The sequence below is a fragment of the Schistocerca serialis genome, chromosome 4 (genome assembly GCF_023864345.2).
Source record: "Schistocerca serialis cubense isolate TAMUIC-IGC-003099 chromosome 4, iqSchSeri2.2, whole genome shotgun sequence".
NCBI lineage: Eukaryota > Metazoa > Arthropoda > Insecta > Orthoptera > Acrididae > Schistocerca > Schistocerca serialis.
In genome coordinates, this window is record NC_064641.1 from 307,618,518 (window position 1) to 307,632,843 (window position 14,326).

General features: G+C 43.6%; 1 protein-coding gene and 1 non-coding gene across 2 annotated transcripts in view; one reads left to right on the top strand and one right to left on the bottom strand.

The window, feature by feature from the left end:
• The window catches only part of LOC126474409 (spondin-1), a 646,454-nt gene that overhangs the window by 391,045 nt on the left and 241,083 nt on the right, over positions 1-14,326 (bottom strand). The window lies entirely within an intron of this gene.
• Positions 8,040-8,114, top strand: Trnad-guc (transfer RNA aspartic acid (anticodon GUC)). The gene has a single exon. It is a non-coding gene; the product is annotated as a tRNA-Asp (tRNA).

Consider the following 14,326-nt stretch of genomic DNA (forward strand, 5'->3'; position numbering starts at 1 on the left):
TAGTACTTTTCAAATGCGATCCGTGATATTATGGATGAACGGAAGAAATACTTTTCCAGCTGATGGTTGTTGCTGTCTCCTATTTTTAGGCATTTTTCTATTTGGGTGAAGTGCTCGGTTAATCTCGTTTTTCGTATAACCATTTTTCGCAAAGGCCATTCGTAAATGATTTAGTTCTTCTTGTAAGTAGCCTGGTTCACAAATATTATTGGCCCTGTCCACTAGTGTTTTTATGACCCCCCTCTTTTGCCTAGGGTGGTGGTTTGAGTTCTTATGGAGGTTGCGATCAGTATGTGTACCTTTCCTGTAGACCTTATGGCCTAAGGGCCCATCCGCCCGTTTGATAACTGATACATCCAAGAAGTTAAGTTGTCCATTCTTCTCCTTCTCCATAGTAAATTTAATCTTTGGGTTGATGCTATTTAAGTGTACCAGAAAATCATTCAAGTCTTCTTCCTCATGATTCCATGTTACAAAGGTATCATCCACATACCGATACCACTTCGAGGGGCTTTTTATGGCCGACTGCAGTGCTTGATGTTCAAAATATTCCATGAATAAATTCGCAATTGCGGGACTTAGGGGGCTTCCCATGGCTACCCCATCGATCTGTTCATAAAATTCACCATTGTACTGAAAATAAGTTGAGGATAGACAGTATTGGAACAAGGCTACTATATCAGTAGGGAACATATCGGCTATATGGGAGAGAGCTTCATCAACTAGAACCATCGTGAACAAAGACACTATATCAAAACTGACAAGTATGTCATTAGGACCGACAGACTTGTTAGCTTCCAACGATCGTTCTGTCATATTCTTGAATATTCACAATTCCTTCTGGGACATATTTCTAGTCGCTACGTGAGCATGCAGTCAACATATTCGCTACACACTGAGCACACGTGTAGCTTAAGCGATCGCACTTTTGGCTGTATGCACGGAAACCTTGCGTAAGGGGTGTCAGCGTAGGGATTCTAAGCCGCACTCCAGTGACCGGCAACGGCTTAGGCGGCGATGCGGCCCGAATTGTGGCGCGGCCGGCTGACCCCTCGCCTCATGAAAGTCCTCCTCCTGAAGGGGAAGCCGCAGTTTCCCCTCGTTTCTGCACGGCTCAGATCTCAGCCACACCTCGCCCTGCGCCGAGAGGAGCCCAAAGTTTATGAGCTGGTGCCCGACAGGTTGCTACAGCGGCGAATAGTTCGAGGAGGCTCTTCTAGTGGTGGTGTTTACCGCGAGCATGTTAACATATTTAAAAAAATATTACTTTATGAAACAGCTAGACGAAAATTCCTCCCTGAATTTGCTTTTCAGGGAAACACGGCTCCGCGATGGCCTATAAGAAGCTAAGTATTGGTAGAGAAGGGGACGATTGGGGGTGGGGGAGGGGGTGAGAGGTAGCGGAAAGGTGCAGTGTGCTCAAGAGTGCTGGATTAGTGATACTCTTAAAGTTACTATAGTGACATCCATGACTTGGGGTGAAATAGTAGCAGGAATAACTACCGTGTGGTGATCATAACGGGCTGGTGGTAGCGTCGTTGCTTGATTATCAAAACGTTTGGGTCCCAGGTTCCATCCCAATGACTGTTTCAATCCAGACATATTATAATACTGTATATATGCGTATACGTATGTATGTGTGTTCTACAACTCCTCGTAAACCATTGGAACTATTTCAGCCAAACTTCGTACACATTTCACTTATGTCTGGAAAGAACCGCTGTGGAAATAAAAAGTTCAGAGAGGTTGGGTTGGGGTTGGAAAAGAAATGTAGCGCACGCCACGCAAATATACAGACTATATTCCTCCAGTTATTCAGAAATGTGAGCACTTAGTGAATTGCAACCAACTTTACACATAATTTCAAATCTTTACAACGCTTTTTCTCGCTTACACCTCACATTAAATGATGAGAGGAAAAAGGATCATGGCTTACTATAGTTTCACTGATCATCTACTAAAACTGCCACATCAGGAATGACATTTTAGTTTATTACTTCTTACTGCTTACTCTATTTGCAACAAATTTTGCAGACTGTAGTCACATGTACCACTGAATGTATCTGCAAAAAATATCATTGTACGGCACATAGTTAAGGAGGTAAGACGTTGCGAACGTAGAGATACGTCAACAACTGCTGCAGTAGGCATGACATTCTAATATATTGGTTCTTTACTAGTACCTCTACTCTCAATATATTTCACAGGTAGTACCTACATACAACACTGGATGTAGATGCAAAATTATATCATCGTACGACATATAGTTCAGGAGATATGCATAAACGTTGAGCTTTGTGGAAACAAAGCTGAAGGGCGCAATTCGCTAGAGATACAGGTAACGCCATGTGGCTAGCGCCTCCCGTCGGGTATAACGTTCGCCTGGTGCAAATCTTTCGAGTTGACGCCACTTCGGCGACTTGCGTCTCGATGGGGATGAAATGATGATGATAAGGACAACCACCCAGTCCCTGAAGGCCGGCCGTGGTGGCCGAGCGGTTCTAGGCGCTTCAGTCTGGAACCGCGCTACTTCTACGGTCGCACGTTCGAATCCTACCTCGGGCATGGATGTGTGTGATGTCCTTAGGTTAGTTAGTTTTAAATAGTTCTAAGTTCTAGGTCACTGATGACCTCAGATGTTAAGTCCCATAGCGCTCAGAGCCATTTGAACCAGTCCCTGAGCGGAGAAAATCTCCGACCCAGCCGGGAATCGAACCCGGGCCGTTTGGTAAGACATTCGCGCTGATCGCTCAGCTACCAGGGGCGGACAGAGATACGGGTGAAATACGTTTACAAATGTTTGTGATATATGTTAAATATACTGTATGTGACGTATGTATGTGAGCAAAGCCATGGGTATAAAGTTCTTCGCAAACCCTTGAATCAATTTCATCCAATATTGGTAAACATGTTACTTAGCATCTAGAAAGAAATACTGTGGGGCTAAGGGCTAGCAACCTCCTATTGGGATGGGAGTGATGGCGTGGAGAGAAAAGGGTGAAGAAGGAGACACGGAAGGAGGAGATAGATACAGATAGGGGGGAAGAGGAGAGGGAAGAGGGAAGGAAAGGTAGCGGAGGCGAGCAGTAGATGGCGAGGAGATGAAGAAGGGGGAAGCAGCAGATGGACAGACGGAGGAGGTGCAGATTGAGAGAGGGGGAGGAGCAGACGGAGGGAGAAATGGGGGAGGAGCAGTTGGACCGAGAGAGGGCTGGAAGAGGTGGACAGAGAGTGGGGCGGAAGAGATGGATAAGCAGAGGGAGGAAGGAGATGGACTAATAGAATATAGCAATAGATACATAACTGGGCAACTCTGAGGACTCAGCTAGTTATGAATATAAATCACTAACAATAAAGACAGAACTATCTGATAAAAGGTGTCACATCTGTTCAGCCAACGGCCTCGACAAAGAAGGCAGAGGAAAGGAGAGGGGTTCAGGACTTGGTGTGGAAAGCCGCCCACAAAAGGCGGAGGTACGAGCAATGATCAACGGCATGAGCACCTGGAAGGCCACGGAAACCACTGCATTAAAGACACATAACGTAAAATTCATGCTGAATTCTCGATTGACAAAAGGTTCCCTGTTACTTCCCCCCTTGGATTTCCGGGTGGGGTCCCTCAAAGGCGTATTGACCACGAGAGAAAGATGTAATGACCAACGAAAGTAGCAGTCTGAGAGTCAAATCGGCACTGTCTGAAATCAAATGTGGTGGGGAAGCTGGAAAATCTGATTTGGGAAGTGCAAAGGCTTAGATACACTAGGAGTCGATGAAGTGAAATAGAAATGTAGGTCAATCACACCGATTGCAACTAAAGCACCAATGATGACTTAGGTTAAGTTAGTAGTAGTAGGACTTAGTTTAGAACACTAACATAGGAAACTGCAGCGAATACTAACCATGGCCGGTCCAGTGCCAGGGGCATGCTCCTCGGGGTTAGCTCGAGGAGCCTGGCCACCCTAAGTAGGTTTGTATTTTACTGGCAGAGCTGTGACGCTGCAGTTAGTAGTCATTCTAGGTTAAAAGTAGCTAAAACAAAACTGCCCATTGTTGTTGTAGGAATCTAACCATACTTTAGTAACTTAACTTAAACTGTAGCTCACTAACGTAATTGTAACATTAAGCTGCAATAACTTAGTTTTTATGTAACAATTAATGGCCCACTAATCATGTTAGGAGGTGGGCTAAATATGTATGATTAATATTGTTGTGATAATAAAGAATTTTTTTTTTAAAAAAAGAGTCTGTTGTTTCCAGACACAAGCTTCTGTGATACACACTACCTCCACGCGATTTATCTTTCTACCGAAGTTTATCAGTACAGTTACTACTAATACGAGATTCCGCTTTAAAGTAGGTATCACTTTGCTTTTTAATGTTTTTAGAGAACATTTCTCTAAACTGAGACTAATATAATTGTAACTGCAACTTTGCTTTTGATTCCTAACAACGGGAACGTACTTACCGAAAGCAGTTGCTTCAAAATCATAAACCGCTTCCGGCGGAGCTGTGAACAAAATCTCGTTTCTGTGTGCCGTATGGCTCCAGAGGAGCTGTGCAAACGCCACGCGGGTAATTAATACGATGGCTTAATTCACTTTATGTGAGTTAAAAGCAGCAACAAGTTGGTTCCGCCATCCGCTTAAAGTTCTGTAACGAGATCGTTGTTGAGAAGCTGGCTGTCCGCTGACAAGTTGCTGGAACCGGATGCATAATAACACAGCTTCCCGTGGGGATTCGAAACGCTTCTGGTGACAGACGGTGTAGGGACAGTAATTTGAATTTAGACTTTAGGAAGATGAAAATAAGTAAGAACAACTGATAAATGTGTACTAACAGTTAAAGATAGTAACACTTCATCTCTCACATCACAAAATTACCAGTTTATAGGAAGAGGAAATTCAACCTAGAAACAGTCATCGATTTAGAACAGGTTTTGACAACTTAATAGGAAGACGATATAGCCCGTGAAAAACCCCCATCAGATGATCTCTCTCAACAAACATCTTTTGAGGCAGCACATTTTAGATTCTCCGCCGGCCGATGTGGCCGTGCGGTTAAAGGCGCTGCAGTCTGGACCCGCAAGACCGCTACGGTCGCAGGTTCGAATCCCGCCTCGGACATGGATGTTTGTGATGTCCTTAGGTTAGTTAGGTTTAACTAGTTCTAAGTTCTAGGGGACTAATGACCTCAGCAGTTGAGTCCCATAGTGCTCAGAGCCATTTGAACCATTTTTTTTAGATTCTCCGGCTTATTTTGATTTCCGTCAAACTGCTCTATCTATGTTTCAGTCCTATACTTCGCTGTTTTACAGACTTACATGTACAGAAATTTCTTCATAGATTCTACGCCAATATTTGGTACTACGATGTTTCTTTCGATAAAGAAAATTTTTCTTCAGCTGCACCAGCATCCTTCCTCGCCTCTATCATCTAGTTTATCATTGATTCCAAGAAAAAAGAACACATCAGCTTTCCTTTTACGGAGTCATCAATTTTTATGTTACACAAGTCGTTATTCTCTCTTTCATACTTCTCAATTTTACCTTCCTGTTGGTTTTTATTGACCAGATTGTGATACCATGCACATTTACCGAGCGAAGTGGCGCGGAGGTTAGCACATTGGACTCGCATTCCGGAGGACGAGGGTTCAACCAGCGTACAGCCATCACTGATTTAGGTTTTCCGCGATTTTCCTAAATCGCTCCAGGAAAATGCCGCGATGGTTGTCCCTAATGACCTCGATGTCGACGGGGCGCTAAACCCGATCTTCCTTTTTACCATGCAGATTTTCCATTTCCGTTGACAACCGAGTATTCGCTGCTTCATTACACTATTTATGATCACTCCGATATTTAAATGTGGACTTAAGAAGTTAATTACTTTTTGTTACCGAAAGTTTTGCTGGATTACAGGCTTTTAATAAATTACACCTACTTTATTTTAGCAGGTGTTTTCGCCAGTTGCCAGTTCTCAGATGCAACAAACTATTTTTTCTGAGTCATCTGTCTTCTGATAAACCAGTCAGAAGACTGATGAATCAAAAAAGAAATTGTTCCATCTGAGAACTGGCAACTGCCACGAATTCCTCTCCTGTGCCAACCTCATCATCTCAGAGTAGCACTTGCAACTCACATCCTCAATTATTTACTGGATGTATTCCAGTCTCTGTCTTCCTCTACAGTTTTTTCCCTTTACAGCTCCCTCTAGTACCATGGAAGTTATTCCCTGGTAATAGTCGATGGTGATTTCAATCTAACCTCGATATGCTGGAAAAAATCATACGTTTAAAGCTGGCGGCAGGCATAAAGCGTCATCCGAAATTGTTCTGAATGCTTTCTCAGAAAATTATTTGGAACAATTAGTTCATGAGCTCAATCGAAGTGTAAATAGTTGCGAAAGCCTACTTGACCTCTTAGCAACAAATAATCCTAGACAAATAGCGAGTATCGTGACGAATACTGGGATTAGCGACCACAAGGCACTAGCTGCTAGTCTGAATACCGTAACTCCGACAACCATCAAAAAGAAACGCGAAGTATATCTATTTTTTTTAAAAAAAAGCTGATAAAAATGATCTTAACGCCTTTATAAGAGACAGTCTGCACTCCTTCCGATCTGATCATGTAAGCGTAGAAAAGTTGTGGAATGACTTCAAAGAGATAGTATCAACAGCAATTGAGAGATATATACCACATAAATTAATAAGTGATGATACTGATCCCCCATGGCACAAAAAACGGGACAGATCGCTGTTGCAGAAGCAGCGAAAAAAGCATGCCAAATTTAAAAGAAAGCAAAATTCCCAAGACTGGCAAAGTTTTTCAGAAGTTAGAAATATAGTGCGTACTTCAATGCGAGATGCTTTCAATAATTTACACAACGAAACTGTCTCGAAATCTGGCAGAAAACCCAAAGAGGTTTTGGTCATACATAAAGCACATCAGTGGCAAGACGCAATCAATACATTCACTGCGCGATAACGACAGTGAAGTCACTAATGACAGTGCCACTAAAGCAGAGTTCATTAAACACGATTTTCTGAAACTCCTTCTCCAAAGAAGACGAAGTAAATATTCCTGAATTCTCTTTATTTTCAGGTAATTAATTACAGTGGGATGATGGCATTATACGATTATTTCTGATGCTTACAAGATTTTTTTCTTTTAAACATTTAGTACATAAGAGACAAGTAAATTATTATAGAGGTTTTTGAGATGATGATGATGATGATGCTTATAATGATGATGCTACGAATATTTTGAGATGATTATTGGATTTATGAGGACTATAGTATGAGGTTGAAGTCATGATGTTTATGAGGATTTTGTGGATTATTGTAGGGAGTTTTGAGTAAGTGAGTAAATTATTAGGGATTTTGTAGGGACTTGTGACTCTTTCACTTATAAGATATATGTGGAGTTATTTTGGTTTAGTGGATTAACCTGACTTAAAGAAAGAACAGGGGTGGATTTTTGTGGCGGGATGGGCTGTTTGAACTGTGTTTTTAGAATGAGATTTTTCTTTACCTGTGAATAATATGCAAATTTTTTTTGTCTTTAATACACATGATTGATGATTTTGACAACTTGATATATGTTTTTATTCATTTAACCCTTCTTCGCAGCAAATATGATTCCACCAGCGCTGTATTGTTCAGATACTCATGGTAGTTTAAGCGATTTTTTTCCGATGTTGTTTATTAGACTAGTTTTTCAATTGCAATTAATTTTTTTCTTTATGTTTGTCTGTGTTTATGTCTAACGTGGTTCTTTTCCTGATACATTTCTTTAATTTTTCTTCACATGCTATGCTAAGTTTTCTGTCATAAGCAAGGCTTTACTCTTCACATGAAACAATACATACATTCACTCAAAGATTTACACTACAACATTGCAATCTTTTGTTCCATCCCCTTACTCAGAAAAATTTTATTTTCGCACTTGGCCAATATTTATTTCCCATTATTTGTTTTACCAAGCAGTTTCATTTCTTATACCATTGTCAACATTTATGCGCTTTTATGTCAAGTCATCTCCGCCCCCGGTAGCTGAGTGGTCAGAGCGACGGACTGTCAATCCTAAGGGCCCGGGTTCGATTCCCGGCTGGGTCGGAGATTTTCTCCGCTCAGGGACTGGGTGTTGTGTTGTCCTAATCATCATCATTTCATCCTTATCGACGCGCAAGTCGCCGAAGTGGCGTCAACTCCAAAGACTTGCACCTGGCGAAAGGTCTACCCGATGGGAGGCCCTAGTCACACGACATTATTATTATGTCAAGTCATATTTCGTGTATTACTATGTATTTTCTATGTCCTGTGTAATTGTATGATGATTATTTTAAAGTTTCATTGAAGAGCGAAAGAAACTGGTACACCTGCCTAATATCGTATAGGGCCACCGCGAGGACGCAGAAGTGCCGCGAAACGACGTGGCATGGACTCGACTAATGTCTGAAGTAGTGCCGGAGGGAATTGACACCATGAATACTGCAGGGCTGTCCATAAATCCGTAAGAGTACGAGAGGGTCGAGATCTCTTCTGAACAGCACGTTGCAAGAGATCCTAGATATGCTCAACAATGCACATTTCTGGGAAGTTTGGTGGCCAGCGGAAGTGTTTAAGCTCAGAAGAGTGTTCCTGGAGCCACCCTGTAGCAATTCTGGACGTGTGGGGTGTCGCACTGTCCTGCTGGAATTGCCCAAGTTCGTCGGAATGCACAATAGACACGAATAGCTGCAGGTAATCAGACAAGATGCTTACTTACGTGTCACCTGTCAGAGTTGTATCTAGACGTTTCGGGGGCCCATATCACTCCAGTTGCACACGCCCCACCGCTTGAACAGTGCCCTGCTGACATTCAGGGTCCATGGATTCATGAGATTGTCTCCATATCCCTACACGTCCATCCGCTCGATACAATTTGGAACTAGACACTTCCGACCAGGCAACATGTTTCCAGTTATCAAAATTCCAATGTCGGTGTTGACGGGCCTAGGCGAGGCTTAAAGCTTTGTGTTGTGCAATCATCAAGGCTACACGGGTGGGCCTTCGGCTCCGAAAGCCCATATCGATGATGTTTCGTTGAATTGCTCGGACGCTGACACTTGTTGATGGTCCAGCATTTAAATCCGCGGAAATTTGCAGAAGGGTTGCACTTCTGTCACGTTGAACGATTCTCTTCAGTCGTCGTTGGTCCCGTTCTTGCAGGATCTTTTCAGTCGTAGCGATGTCGGAGTTTCGATGTTTTACCAGATTCCTGATATTCACGGTACACTCGTGGAATGTTCGTACTGGAAATTCCTCACTCCAGCGCTACCTCGGATATGCTGTGACCCATCGCTCGTGCGCCGACTATAACACCACGTTCAAACTCACTTAAATCTTGATAGCCTGCCATTATAGCAGCAATAATCGATCTAACAACTGCGCCAGACACTTGTTGTGTCATATAGGCGTGGCCGACAGCAGCGCCAAATTCTGCCTTTTTTATGTATCTCTGTGTTTGAATACGCATACCTATACCAGTTTCTTTGGCGCTTCAGTGTATATTGCCACATCATATTTCATGAATTTCTGTAAAAAGCTTTTAGCGATAGGTGAACATGGAAAGCAACATTTCTTTTTCACATTTATCTAGAATTAGGGATTTATTTCTCGTGTATTTTCTGAAAATGGCCATTGAATTTCAACATAATATGTGCCACTTTGTACAATACAATTTTTTTCGATGTAACTACGAACGATTTCTCATATTGGTTATTTGACATGTTCTTTTTTGCACTGAGATGGAGATGTTAGTTGGATTCTTTATGATTGAACAGTACTGTGAATAGGTACACTGAGATGTAGCCGTTATTTGTCATTAATGCACTTCTAATGATTGAGCAATGTAGTGATTAGGAAGTGATGTAATATAATGAGGACTTTTTTTATCATAATATATATACGTCTTAGTACTTTCTGTAATTGATATACAGTAGGCTTACATGGCAGATTTGGATGGTACTATTTGCCGATGTTGCAGTGAGACATTATTGAGTGGTTGTCAGTTAAGATTGTAATAACATGGACACAACAATAGGATCCCTCTTCCGAGGCTGCCCGCAATATATTCAATTATAAATTTTCTATGGTAGAAGGCCAGTGGGAAGCAGGCATTCCCACTGAGGACTATTTTATAACATTAGATTTCAACGGAGTGTACTGCAGTTCTTGTATTAGTCAACGTTTTGTCATCAGGAACATCTGATTTTCTATTCAACGATTTTCAAACGACATTACACAGTGATGATTGTCATGGACTGTTGGCAGCATTTTCCTTGTACGAACAGTGAGTAAGTGAAGTGATATATCTTAGCAAAGGCTGAGGAACACTTAGTTCAAACCTTTCAGATACTCATTTCATACAGTATTTAAGTACATGAACTGCTTTCTGCGTCGGTGCATTACAACTCCAAATATGCAAATATGCATATGATAAACGGGTATTCATTGGACAAATATATTATACTAGAACTGACATGTGATTACATTTTAACGCAGTTTGCATGCATAGATCCTGAGAAATCAGTACCCAGAACAACCACCTCTGGCCGTAATAACGGCCTTGATACTCCTGGGCATTTAGTCAAACAGAGCTTGGATGGCATGTACAGGTTCAGCTGCCCCTGCAGCTTCAAGACGCTACCACAGTTCATCAAGAGTAGTGACTGGCGTATTATGACGATCCAGTTTCTCGGCCACCATTGACCAGACGTTTTCAATTGGTGAGAGATCTGGAGAATGTGCTGACCAGGGCAGCAGTCGAACATTTTCTGTATCCAGAAAGGCCCGTACAGGACCTACAACATGCGGTCGTGCATTATCCTGCTGAAGTGCAGGGTTTCGCAGGGATCGAATGAAGCGTAGAGCAACGGGTCGAAACACATCTGAAATGTAACGTCCACTGTTCAAAGTACCGTCAATGCGAACAATAGGTGACCGAGACGTGTAACCAATGGCAACCCCTTACCATCACGCCGGGTGATACGCCAGTATGGCGATGACGAATACACGCTTCCAACGTGCGTTTACCGCGATGTCGTCCAACACGGATGCGACCACCATGATGCTGTAAACAGAACCTGGATTCATCCGAAAAAAATGACGTTTTGCCATTCGTGCACCCAGGTTCGTCATTGAGTACACCATCGTAAGCGCTCCTGTCTGTGATGCAGCGTCAAGGGTAACCGCAGCCATGGTCTCCGAGCTGATAGTCCATGCTGCTGGAAACGTCGTCGAACTGTTCGTGCACATGGTTGTTGTCTTGCAAACGTCCCCATCTGTTGACGCAGGGATCGAGACGTCGCTGCACGATTCGTTACAGCCATGCGGATAAGATGCCTGTCATCTCGACTGCTAGTGAAACGAGGCCGTTGGGATCCAGCGCGGCGTTCCGCATTACCCTCCCGAACCCACCGATTCCATATTCTGCTAACAGTCATTGGATCTCGACCAACGCGAGCAGCAATCGCGATAGGCTACAATCCGACATTTATCAAAGTCGGAAACGTGATGGTACGCATTTCTCCTCCTTACACGAGGCATCACAACAACGTTTAACCGGCAACGCCGGTCAACTGCTGTTTGTGTATGAGGAATCGGTTGGGAACTTCCCTCATGACAGCACGTTGTAGGTGTCGCCACCGGCGCCAACCTTTTGTGAATGCTCTGAAAAGCTTATCATTTGCATATCACAGCATCTTCTTCCTGTCGGTTAAATTTCGCGTCTGTAGCACGTCATCTTCGTGGTGTAGCAATTTTAATGGACAGTAGTGTACTATTTACTAAGGTGCCCACTTTGTTCAGAACATGAACTGCTCAGTTAGTTTCCCACCGCCCTCACCCTTGCATTGCTTGTAACAGATGTCTCTTCTCAACACACTTTTTAACACTGGATATCCCCCCATGTAGCCACCTACTTAATGGAGGTAAAACTAAACCAACATTGAAAGTGCAGTTCAGAACAGCTATGTATTCAATCGCGAGTGGAACAACTCGACTTGCGTACGCTGCTGAGTGAAACTGCTTCGAAGGGTATTTCGTACGCGTTTGCACTGTCGTTTAATGGGTAGAAGCGCTGTCACCGGATTGTTGAACGCCACAGCGACGTCATTCGACCATTCAACCACTACGATGATACACAAGATATTGAATATCTGCTTCGTACTGTCGCCCACGGTAAACAACGCCAGCTGGTGAGTCGTAGCTACTACGAGGAGAAAGCAACGCAACTGCGCGGTGCCTTTTTGGAGATAACTGGGAGCGCTATGTCGACCCACACAGCACGCAGATGGCTTCACGTGCTCACTGTGACCTCTAGCCGTCATTACGAACAACAGTACTAACCTCCAGGATCACGTCGGGCGAAGGTGGGATGAAACTTGGGTCAATGGCCTCGGGTTCTACGTACCTACGACTGCAGGATTGTATGGGACCCGATGATCGTCATAGAACAGCGCAGAGCCGTCCGGGTACCAATGATCGTTTGAAGCATTCAGCCCCATCGGCAGGGAGGTGGGTCAGCAGTGTTTCGGAATAGTATTACTTCTGGGTGGGCAACACAGCCTCGATAAATTTGCTGTAGATGCTAAAGAGAATGGGCCGCTGAAAACAAAGTAATTTAAAGGACAGACCTATGGAATGATGACCTTCTTCAAATCAAGAACGGTTGTCGGGTGCCTCTCATCGCTGCGCTCGAGAGTAATGTGAGGGCTGCGCAGTATCGGGATCTTCCAGCCTACAGCCCTGCACTGCAACATTTAGCACACCACACGTAGCTCGTGAATATCTCCCGCGAAGAGGCAGGAAAGCAGCGACTGGAATGGCCTACGGTATCTTCTGCCGTCAACCCGACTGAGCATGTTTACGGCCAGCTGACACTTGCACAGCGCCGTCGCAAGGACTCTCATCACAGTGAATGATGTTAGGAAGACGCCACCAAAGACTGGGATGGGCTTGTGAAGCAACCTCTTGACAACTATGTGGACAGTGCGTCAAAGAGTATTGTTATGGCATTTTCTAGTTTCATAAGATTTAGTCTTTCATTCCTTGCTCCCATAAAATCTCAGTCCGCACGCAGATGTCAAGGCGGTACAAAACTTTTTGAGCGGTTTATATGGATTGTAGAGGTCCGGTTGAAACTACAGATTTTATTTACCCTTCTATAAGACGTGACATTTAAGCCGGCTAAAGAGACTGCAGTACTTAGCCGGGAGGAAGCCGGACAAACGGCAGTATCAGCCGCTGCGTCGCTACATCGTTGCCGTCAGCACAGCAGCCTGTGTGTAGGAGTTCGTTTAGCTGGAGTGTACACTACACAAGGATGCTGAGTATTAAATAAGACTGATACGAAATGATGTTTTCCATCGATTTGACAAGAAATGAACCTGCGGAAAATACTGACTGGAAGAACGGACAGGCTGATAGGACAAGTGTTAAGACATCAGTGAATTCTGGTCTTACGTAAAATCGCTAAGCGGGTCTAAGGCTTCTATCCAGTCACTCGTTGATCAGCCTGTTGTCAAAATAGAAGACAGGAAAAGGAAAGCCCAAGTTTTAAATTTCGTTTTTAAGAAAACGTTCACGCAGGAGAATGGTATAAACATACTGTCGTTTCACCATCGCACAGACTCTCGTATGGAGGACAAAATAATAAGTGTTCCTGTCCTAGAGAAGCAACTGGAAGAGTTGAAAGCAAATAAGCCTTCAGTTCAGGACGGAATCCCATTTCTGTTTTACAGAGAGTGCACTACGGTATTGGTCCCTTACTTACTTTGCATTCATTCCAAATCTCTCGTCCAGCACAAAGTCCCAAGAGACTAGAAAAAAGCGCAGATTAACTCCTATGTATAATGATGATGATGATGTCCCACACTCCTTGACAGAGCGAAGGGGAACGATGCGGGAGACCCGCACCGCCGTACTAGGCAAGGTCCTAGTGGAGGTGGTTTGCCATTGCCTTCCTCCGACCGTAATGAGGATTAATGATGATGATGAAGACGACACAACAACACCCAGTCATCTCGAGGCAGGTGAAAATCCCCGACCCCGCCAGGATTCGAACCCGGACCCCCGTGCTCCGGAAGCGAGAATGCTACCGCGAGACCACGAGCTGCGGCCCCTATGTATAAGAAGGGATCACAAAATTACAGACCAATATCCCGAACATCGGTTTGCTGCAAAATTCTTGAAGATATTCTCAGTTCGAATATAATAAATTTCCTTGAGAGGGAAAATCTTCTATCCACTAATTAGCACGGTTTTAGAAAGCATCGTTCGTGCGAAA